The following is a 10776-nucleotide window of genomic DNA, read 5'->3' as shown; positions in this document are numbered from 1 at the left end:
TATCCCAAGGACCATTCTGATTACTTTATATTTGTTTTTAATCTTCATAACAATCCTACTATGTGAGTGTTATTATTATCACCATTTTTAAAGTGAGAAAACCAAGACATGGAAACTTTAGATAACCTGCCTTAGTGAGTGACAGAACTGAGAATCAAACCCGGGCCTCCTGCTCCAAGATTTGTGCTCTCAGTGTCTACACCTCACCATCTGTATGGACACCTCCTGCACACCTCTCGCTGTCACGTATCTAGCCGCTGCTGCCTCCGGTCACCCTCACACAGGGCCAACTCGACAGCACCTTCGGCTTCTGACCTGACACTGCAGAGTATAATGGGAACACACTCAGACCCACGAGAGTAACACAGAAGAGCTTCAAGAAGTTATAACCGAGGGGGACCGTTAACTTTGACTAATGGCAAAAGGGAACGAATGGCCCAATCCCAAGACAGACTTCATATGACTTCTCAGTCCCAGAGAATCAAGCATCTGGTTACAGATAAAACACAGGACTCTCAGTTAACTTTGGATTCCAGAGAAACAACAAAGAAATTTTTACTGTAAGTATGTCTCAAATGTTATATAGGGTATACCCTTATAATAAGACATTCTTTGTTGCTTATTTGAAATTCAAAGTTAACTGGGTGTCTTGTGTTTTATTTGCTAGAATGGCAGCCCTAAGCAGTAGCCACCTTGAGGACACCTGCTTCTTTCCCCGCACGGGCCCCGTGTGTCTCTCCTGGCTCCCTGCGGTCACGTGCACAGTGAAGAACTTGCATGGAAGGCATGTCACAGCTTCAGCTTCCTGGGAACCCAGACAACAACCCAACTAGGCAAGGATTTTGCCAGGCAGATGTGGAGCCGTAATGTTCACCATCATCCTGTGAGACAGGCATGGCTACCATCACCAGGGCAATCAACGTCCACAGAAGGCAGCGGGGGCTTGGGGGGAGGCCCATCTATTTACTGGACTCATGTTCAGCTGCGCTGGCCCCGCCCTTCTCTTACTAGAGAAGAGTTCTCCAGGCTATTCTGAAGAGACATTGAAGCGTTATTGGAATAAGCATTCATTGGTTTAGATAATCATTGACTCATTTATAATATAATAATAACCTCCATTTGTTAAAAAAACTCTCCTGTCCTCACATAGTCAAAGGGAAGCAGTAACATATGCTCTGAGAGAATCAGCCTCAAAGCAACCATAGCATCAAGATGCCCAATTTCTCCTGTTTCATGCTAGTTGGAATGATCAAAGTTAAAACATGAAGTTTTCGTCCTTATCACTTCACAGTAAAACCAATAGCACATTAGTATTTCTGTCTATAACTGATTATAATGTGTTCATTGTAAACTGATGACTTATTGCAAAGAGATACACTCAGAAAACCTTGAAATTATATTTGCTTTTGGCCCACTCAGAAACTTGGTTCCCTTTCCCAGTACCATTTTCCTATAGGTTAACCCCTAAAAACACTTGTATCTATAGTATCAATCAAGGCAAGAGTAAACAGGAGAGAAAACCTGTGCTGAAACATTTGCACCCAGTAGGTTTACACAGGAATGAAACCTCTGCAAACTTAAAAACAGGCCAAACATTGGAAGCAAATAAGCCTAAAATGTGGAAGAAGTTCTTTTTTTCATAAACCCTATGAAACAAAAACCTCTGTTTTGTTCCTCCTTGTCTGCTGGAATCTTCATTTTGAAGGACAGAAGCTACAAGGAGTGAACTGTCTCGTTAAGGTGAGAAAACCTTCCTCTGCAGCGTTGCTGGATTCGCTCCTAGAATCAGCCACCTCTGTGGCTCTCTCTCCAATGACACTTTTTCTTACAACAGCCCAGGAAAGCAGATGGATTGGATGGCTGGCTCTGGTTACCTATGGCTGCCTGCCCAGTCCCCTGGGCATTCCAAGTCCCCACCTTCCACCTGGCTCATGACCTCCGACCCTGGCCCTGTGGCCAATACCAGAGTGGGGGAAGTAGGGGGGTGCAGGTATCAGACCGCCTGGGCCCAGGCCACAAATGAAAGAGTCGGTTGTTTTCATTCCTCATGCTCGCTTGTGAGGTCCTGGGAGCTGCAGAACTGGTATTTCTCCAAGTCCTGGCTACTCACGTGGCTGTGTAGACAAGCTGTACTTACAGTTGGACATGTGTATGTATGTTGCAAGGGTGGCAGCAGCCTGGTTTCCCATCTAAGCTCTGCTACCCACTCGCACTGGGGTTTCAGTGAGTCCCTTTGTCTCTCAGGAGCCTCAGTTTTCTTGTCTGTGAAACGGGACGGCTGGGTCCCTGCAGGAGCTTGGGCGGGACTGGGAGTGAGCTGCAGACGGGGGCTGCTGAGCAGGCGGGTCCGGCCATCGTGTGTCATCCTCTTCGCCGCGGCCCCAGTCAGCCAAAATAACTCCACTCGTCTCCGTCTTATATTGTGTGCTCTCATATGAGATGTTCTTTGAAAACAGGCTTCCGTGTGCCTAAGAACCAATGGAGTAGGCTATCTTTATGTAGCCTTGCAAATTTACTATTCTATAATTCAAAACAAAATTTAGACTTGGCCTTTTTGAAGGATTGCATGCTGTTTTGGAGGGCGAGGAAATTATGAGACATGTGATGATATATTTCCGATGCTGAAGATTCTCCCATGCTGCCTCCCCTGGGGGACACATAAAGTTTCCAGAGCCCAAGCCCTCTCCTTTCTTGCACCTGATAAAGGCTCACATGTTAATTATTTGGCCACTTCCATGTGCTAACTGGAACATAGTCATATAATGAAACTGCCTTTAAAACATTTCCATGTGAAACATCAGCCTCTTGCAATTTAAACGTATTTTTCCTTCTTTCTTATCAGCAGTTATTTTATGGACTGGGCTTAGACAGCTTAGCAACAAAGGGCACTGAATTGGTGAATTATTCATGTCATCTACATTTCCTGGCTGCTGTGGATAATTGACAGGTGTCATGTCACCTTCTACAAACGTCCCACAATTAGGGACTATATATCAGTGTTTGACTTCAATGTAATGCTCCCTTTCTAAGCCAGTTTCATGTTTTATTTACAGCTTGGTGGCGTTTTGACTTGGCTGCCTATTTCTCTCACTTTTGATTCCAAGCCTTTTGCTCCACTTAATATAACCAGGAACATTTAAATAATAAGCCTCCCTCTCGTTTGCTAAAGGCAGTCACTCATCGCTGCCGTGTTTTATTCATTCAGCCATTATGATAGTCAATTTCTTGATTTAAGAAACCCAGGATGAAATGCAGCTATAAGGAAACCATGATATAAATCTGTTTTTATGACTTGTTTGGTTCACTGGGAAAAAACTAAAAGCAAATCTTCCTGGGCTCTGACACAAGTTGTAAACTGTGGGGAAAGTTAGCTAGTTAAAGAATGTGACTGACTTAATCGGAGCAACGCAAGGCTTCAGATCTCCCCTGGAGCTGGAAGGCTTCTAGTGTTAGGAATAAAGCCGTGCTGAGGCCTGTTTAACCCCAGTGAGGAAAATCAGGTAAGAAAATAAAACCTGGAATTGATAACCCTGAAGACTAATGAGGAAACATAGCCATAACTTAAATACACAGAGTGAAATGGAAACTTGGGAATACCCTAGTCCCACCTTCTTACTTGACCTAATGGGAAACGGAGGCCCCTGGCATGCCAGGGCCTGCCGTCCACGCCACGCTTGTCAGTGGAAAAGCTAAAAGCTCGGCGAGCTGTCTCCTACTCCAGCACTCTCGTTGCTCTGCAGTGTCGCCTATCGTTCTTGCTACCTCTGCAGGATCCGCTCACCCTCAGCGCCCAACAGTTACTGTTGTTTTCCTTGGGAGAATTCACCCATCTTCATTCTCCGTTGCATGCTTTGTGTGGAATTATCTCATGCTTACTCCACGTGTAAACATGACGGACTAAGGCCATCAGCAAATCCGTGTTCCTAAATGCAGGCTTCAGAAAGAAATGGCTGAGTGACCTAAATCAGACCAGCAAGAGTCAGTGAGTCCCAGCCCTTGTTTAGAGGCTCTTGGAAGCGATTTTCTGTCCCACTGGATTGAGTGGTGTCAGGGTGTGAGGTCTGCAGCTGCTGCAGATATTTTGCTACCACACGGAAGAGGCTGGAGCTACAGGGAGCGGGTGGGGGGAAACGGATCATGTGATACAGGAGGGTAAATCCTGCAACACAAAAGCTGAGCAGAGAGAGCAAACCTTGATCAAATGAACATGTCATTTATCTTGTAAACTAGGACAACTTTAAGAACAAAACAGGGCAAGATGAATGACAACCAGGGAGGGTGAATACACTGGACTGTCCTGGGTAAACAGGGACATATGGTCATCCCGTTCTATGATGGCGTCATCTGAGCCGCTGGATTTAGCCTTGTTCCTGGGTTAGCTAGCTGAGTTACGCTGGCCCTCTCTTTGGCCTTTTCAGTCTAAGAGACAATGAACTTACTTCATCAATGAAGCCAATATGAGTTACAGTTTTGTAACTTGGACATAATAATTTTGACTGATACTAATATGCTGCTTCCTAAATGCTGTGCTTTCTGAAATCTTGTTCTGTATCATATACATGATTTAACAGCAACAAATGTTAACACTTTATATTGAACATTTTACTTCAAATAATAAAAATGATCATTTGCAGAACCTTTTCAATGTACAGAGAACTCCTAAGTTAATTGTCTTATTTAGGTCAATCCCCCTGTGAAATAGGTATCACTCAAGGTTTGGAGAAGTTACAAAATTTACCCAGGTTCAAACAGCTGACATGGCAGGTAGGCAGTGGTGGCTTTCTGCGGGGTAGCAAACCCTACAACACCAAGCTGTACTGCTTCCCAGTTTCGGTGGTGTAAAAATTCCAAGAATGGCCAATTTCAAGACATCATCACAGAACAGGGAGTTGGGAGAAGAGAGCAATGCTGGCTCTCCTGAGTCAGCTTCAGCACCTCGCTGCGTGGAGTGTGAATTCAAGTCATCTTACTCCATTTTGTAAGTGTATTGTACTTTTCTGTTTCAGGCATTTGGTGCCAGACAGTCTGTCCTGAACTGTACTCTCTTAATGATGGCAGACGTGTCCCAGGGCCAGGGGAACTGCAGGCCTGCAGAAGAGATTTCCACCCCCCAGCAGAGCTGCAGCAGTCAATCCAGTTTGGGCTGTGTGCTTCCCGCCTCTCAGCCTCCAGCATTTGCTCTCTTCCCCCCTGAATGCGGCTACTGCCCTGCCCCTTCTTTCCCTTTCCGACTTGCGTGCAGCTCCTCTAAGCAACTTGCTCAGACCCCCTGCTCTGCCTCCAGGGCCACTCGATGGAATGTCTGTCTCCCTCTCCCCAGTAAGGAGCTGAAGCGTTGGAATGTCCTTTGTCCTAGAGTCCAATAAGCTGGCTCAGTGACAGTAACTGTCCATGCTCTTTTCTGATCACTGCTATTAGACCTAAGCCTCCACAGGGAAGGGGACACTTACAAAGCCCGTTCCCATTCATAATCTCATTTGAAGGGATTGACTGGATTGTGTGCTAAATGCTTTGCTTCAGCAGAGAGAGCTTGGAGAGGAGTTGAGTCATGTGAAAACCCTGGTGGCAGCAACCTAATTTCCAGTCCCGGGGCTTAGGGAAAATTAGCCAGGCTTTGTAGGACTTGCTTTCCAAGCTCAAGCCTACTGATGCTGAGCAAGTGCCAGAGTAGTGCTGATTGTCAAAAATCGTGGAGCTGTTGAAGCGCGTGATAAAAGTAATTTCGCATCTTTGACATCCAGACTATGTAAAAATTGAGAATAAAAAGGTCTTCTAGTAACAGTTCAACTCAAATATTTATAGGGCACTTTTTAATTGGGACTGCTTGTTCCTCCCTGTGACTTAGGGAGGAGGGGAGGGATGAGGACTCCAGGGTAGTGACAATGGCTGATTCTACTATGGTCAGCGGTCCACTGCTCACTCGCAGAAGTATAATTTAAACTGCTATTTAGGCTTCACTTTTGAGTGGGATTTCACACTTAGGCTTGAATATGGGCATGTCAGAGCATCTGAGCATTCCCTTAGAACAACTTAACGAAGCAAATTTATGAAAGAATTAATTGGGAATCTGCCCTCCCTCTCCAGCCTGCCCTCCTGAAATGGCAGTTCCTAGGGAAATAAAAGTTGTTTTGCAGAATAATTTAAAGGTGTGTGCCCATCTAGCTTTTCTGGCAGAAAAAGTACTGGTGACTGTGCTTTATCACATGCAAAGAAAATAGAGTTGAAGTGGATCAACCAAAATGTGTGTGTGTGTGTGTGTGTGTGTATTTGGTATCGGGACGATGTTTAGGCAAGATGCATGCAGCATGAAGTCACAGTAAGGGTCATGGTCCCAGAGCCATTTCAAAGTTTGTGATTTGGTTCTAAATCACAGGAATAAAAAGGTCTTCTAGTAACAGTTCAACTCAAATATTTATAGGCCACTTTTTAATTGGGACTGCTCGTTCCTCCCTGTGACTTAGGGAGGAGGGGAGGGATGAGGACTCCAGGGTAGTGACAATGGCTGATTCTGCTCCCTAAATAGCAGGAAGCAATCCATTGCAGTATGTACGAAAAAAGTTAAGTTGGCATGAATGGCTAAAGCTGTAAATGTTCAGAAGAACTGGAGAACAGAGGAACCTAAAAATCAGAGAAGAACTCAGAAAACAAGAGGAGACTTAATCTGGGCCTTGGGAGCTAGACAGGAAAAAGAGGACATTCAGCCAGTAGAATGAGAGCATTACGGGACACAGAGAGGCATGAAGTCTGGGAAGGAGGGGTGCCACCTATGCACAAGTGCCGTTAAACCTCTAGGGTTCTCCCATGGCTAGTACGTGAGATATTCATAAAACAAGCTTCTCAAGAGAGGAGGTGTTAAAAGTTCATAAAGTTAAGAATAAGCAGGTCCTGCCATGAAAGATAATGTGGCAAATCTAGCCACCGTTAATAGGGGATCAACCACAGTCAACAAGTATCAGACCGTGACTCAGTTGGTTTTCTTGGAACATCCCACATTCGTGCATATTCAGATTGCCCCAAGTCCTTCTGATATTTTAAGCTGATGAACAAATTGGATTATGCACACAACTGACTTGATTTTCTGTATCATCAATGTTGTCATTAAGATGACCCCAAAAGAAACTAGACATTGAAAAATTCATAAATTAGTTAAAGTTATGGACTGTGTGTGGCACAGAGTCTGGGTCCAAAGAACACAAAAGTAATGAAAATGAGGAGCATTACATATTTCTTAAAGTTTGAGGTGGTTCTGCTAAATGAAGGACAGTGGCTATCATGGCAGAACCCCTATGGGATCTACCTTTCCATCAAGCTAATCACCAGTCTTCCCTTGTAGGCGGTGGGATGACCAAAAGTTCTGGATCTTTCTATAGGACAGTATGTCTGTTTGACCATGTTTAAAGTTTAAAACATTCAGCTTCCTCACATATAGAAACAGGCTGATAGGCCACTCCTGTTCCCCACTGCCCCCCCTCCCCGACAGACAAATGGGTCCCTAGGGTAGGGAACTGGGCCCTAGAGAAGGAAACCACCCCCCAAGAATGGATGGAGCAGAGCCAGGGTGCCTGTCCAAGGCTGAAGTCAAGTCAAAAAGTGAGATATCCTACCCAGAGTAACTAGAAAAAAAGAGAAAATCCCAGTACATGCAAATATCAGACAGTGGGGCCTTATGGCAGATGAGTTCTATGTAGTATTTGTGAGAAAATTCAGCAAGCCATTGGAGGAAGTTAGGGAATCTTCTTTCATAAATATTTAGGATTTTAAAATACAGTATTTATTTGAAGACAAGTAAATGGGGATAATAATAAACTCTTTCTGTTTGGTTCCTGTTAAAGTTCTGCTCTTGAATATCTTTCTATGAGACAATAATTTTTAAATCTTATTGGAAAAATGGAAAAGCCCAAAGTAACCAAGTATAAACTTTGTAACTGAGTGAACACAGGAAGAAAAAAAAATGCTTTGACACATGTTGAGACTTTTGGCTGCAAACAACAAAGGCTCTGTCAAGTTTTCCTGGAAAAGTGGGAGGTTTACCAGGAGAATACATGTGAACTAGAAGCAGATGCAGAAGCTTCTAGAAAAAGTGCAGCTCTGGGTCCGGCTGTTGTCCCAGCTGTACCTGTGAGCCACCCTGACTCATCTTCTTTTCTCTCCTGACCAGTTTCTTGGCCTCATCATAGTGCCTGCTCCCTCATAACTAGCTCGGATATAGCATTACACTCTCTCGGGCTCCTCTCTCATCAAGACACTTTAGTTTCAGCTTCCTCATACTAACTAACACATTCTAGCTACACTTTAACTTCTCAGGAGACTAAATCTGATTGGCCCAGGTCACCTGTTGGTGCCAGGTCACAATACAGGCCATCATGTGGCCAGTGTGTTGGTTGCCCTAGGGCCAGACAGCCGCCACCAGTTTAATTCCTCAGAGCAAATGAAGGGTGGGAGGTAACACGATGGGCTCACGGCATTTCCCATCAGAAAGGGCTGCGGCATGGGCAGGCCTTGCTGTCTCTATCAACATGTAATCATAATCGGCAGTTCTTCAGAACTAGCCAAGGGTTCTTAAACGACAGTTTGAGGGAATGCTTTATTATTTTGTTTATTCAATCACTTATTCAGTTTGACCTATCTCATCACAAAATATTTGACGTGACTTAAAAATCTATATCCAATATACAAGGACCAAATAGTTGAGAAAAACAGGTACATTTTTGTTTTCCTATTTCTAAAAAAATAAAAAGCCAGGGACAAAATGATCACCATGTAGTGTATAGTACTGAACATTGGAAGATTGTTAAAAGTGGGCTTTGAATTTGTATCAACCCAAAACCTGTGCCAAACTTAATAGCAAGTGGCAAGTGCAAGGGGAAAACCCTAGCAGAAAACGTCATTATATTTGAACAGGTTACTAGCCAAGTCTGTGGGGGACTGCACCTCCAAATAAAAAGATCCTCTTCCCTTTTAAAAATAATTTATGGGCCACCTTCTCCTCCCACCCCACCCCGGAGCTGTGCTGGGCAGGCAGTTCTGTGGCTGTGGACACAGGCCTCTCTTCTGCAGGACGGGGCTTGTTAACATTGTCAAGAATAAGGCCTCCTTCTAAAGATACCAAGTGGAATTTAGAAAACAACAAGAGGATAAAATTGACTACTATACCTGGAAATGCTTGGTGATCCAGGATAAAAATGAGTACAACACACCCAAATACAGGATGATATTTTGTGTAACCAAGAAAAATATCACTTGTCAGATTCCTAATGCTTGTATAGAAGAAGGTATAATAGTTTGTATGGCTTATGCCCATGAACTCCCAAAGTATGGTGTGAAGGTTGGCCTGAAAAATTATGCTTATTGTACTGGTCTGAACCTGGACCACAGGCTTCTCAATAGGTCTGGCGTGGACAAGATCTACGAAGGCCAAGCAGACGTGACTGGAGATGAATACAATGGGGAAAAGCACTGATCGTAAACCTGGTGCCTTCACCTGCTATTTGGATGCAGGGCTTCCCCTGCTGTCAGGAAATAAAGTTATGGGGGCCCTGAAGGGAACAGTGGACAGAAGTTAGTCTCACCCTCACAAGGCCAAACGATTCTCTGGTTATGATTCAGAAAGTATGGGATTCAATGCAGAAGTACATTGGAAGCAAATCCCGGGTCTGAATGTTGCAGATCATGTTGTTACCTAGTGGAGCAAGATGATGCTCACAAGAAACAACTCTCTCAATACATAAGGAACAATGTAACCATAGACATGATGGAGGAGACATATAAGAAAGCTCATGCTGCTCTATGAGAGAATTTAAGAAAAGAAGCCTAAGAAAGAAGTTAAAAAGAAAAGGTGGAACTGTCTCAAAATGCCTCTTGCCCAGAAGGAAGATCATGTAGCTCAGAAGAGGGTAGCCTTCCTCAGAGCTCAGGAACTGGCTGCTGAGAGTTAATAAAACCAAATCACAATTTTCTATGAAGATTTTTCATATAAAGACAATAATAAACTTGACCAAGCAGCTAAAAAAATAATTTATGGGGCCACCAAGATGAGAAAGGAGACCTTAGATTATGTCCCAAGGCTGCTTCTGGTTCTGATTTCATAACAGTGGTTGAGATTTCATTGATCAAGCAAGAAAAATAATTACGAAGGCAAGATTTTATGTAGCTGAAACCAACCTCCAACACAACTTCATTGCATTGAAGCTTTAGCCTCCAGTCCCCTCCAAAACTGGAGGCTTGGCAACACTTGCCTTGGCGTGATGAACTCACAACACAATGTACAGAGGATGTGCTGTGGAATTGTGCACCTGAAACCTGTACAATTTTGTTAACCAGTGTCACCCCAATAAATTCATTAAAAGGGAAAAAATTGGAGACATAGTTTGAAAGCTGAAAAAGCAGATCATAAATTTCTCATTTCTTTTTTATTAAGCATTGTAAGGCAAGAAGTGCACAGGAAGGCTGGCTCAGTGATTTTTCCATTCTCCAGTTTGTTTGTTTGTTTTTTGCCTGTGGCATTTCTGACATTCTCAGATCTTTGAAGGCTCTTTATTTACTACTTTTTTCTTCTTCTTTTGATTATAGAATAGCAAAAAGTCCTAGAAAGCTTAGTCCTGGTGCATGACAATAGAGGAGCTTCACCCCAGAGCACCTGGCCTGCGTGGAGAGATGAGCTGCACAGTGGGAGCGCGGGAAGCAAAGTAGGGTGTTCCCGCTCGGGCTGGAATGGGAATCATTCTATTAGAAAGGACAGCTGTCCTTTAATATTCATGGAGAGGCCACCAGATTCTA

General features: G+C 43.8%; 1 pseudogene; it reads left to right on the top strand.

Moving 5' to 3' along the window:
- The first annotated feature begins 4853 nt into the window (after nt 1-4853).
- LOC129074733 (60S ribosomal protein L5-like) lies at nt 4854-9935 on the top strand (annotated as a pseudogene).
- The last annotated feature ends 841 nt before the right edge of the window (nt 9936-10776 follow it).

This window comes from Pteronotus mesoamericanus, unplaced genomic scaffold (genome assembly GCF_021234165.1).
Source record: "Pteronotus mesoamericanus isolate MK-2021 breed Mesoamerican mustached bat unplaced genomic scaffold, CSHL_Meso_final contig_50, whole genome shotgun sequence".
In the NCBI taxonomy this organism is placed as follows: Eukaryota; Metazoa; Chordata; class Mammalia; order Chiroptera; family Mormoopidae; genus Pteronotus; species Pteronotus mesoamericanus.
This window is presented reverse-complemented; position numbering and strand designations above follow the sequence as displayed.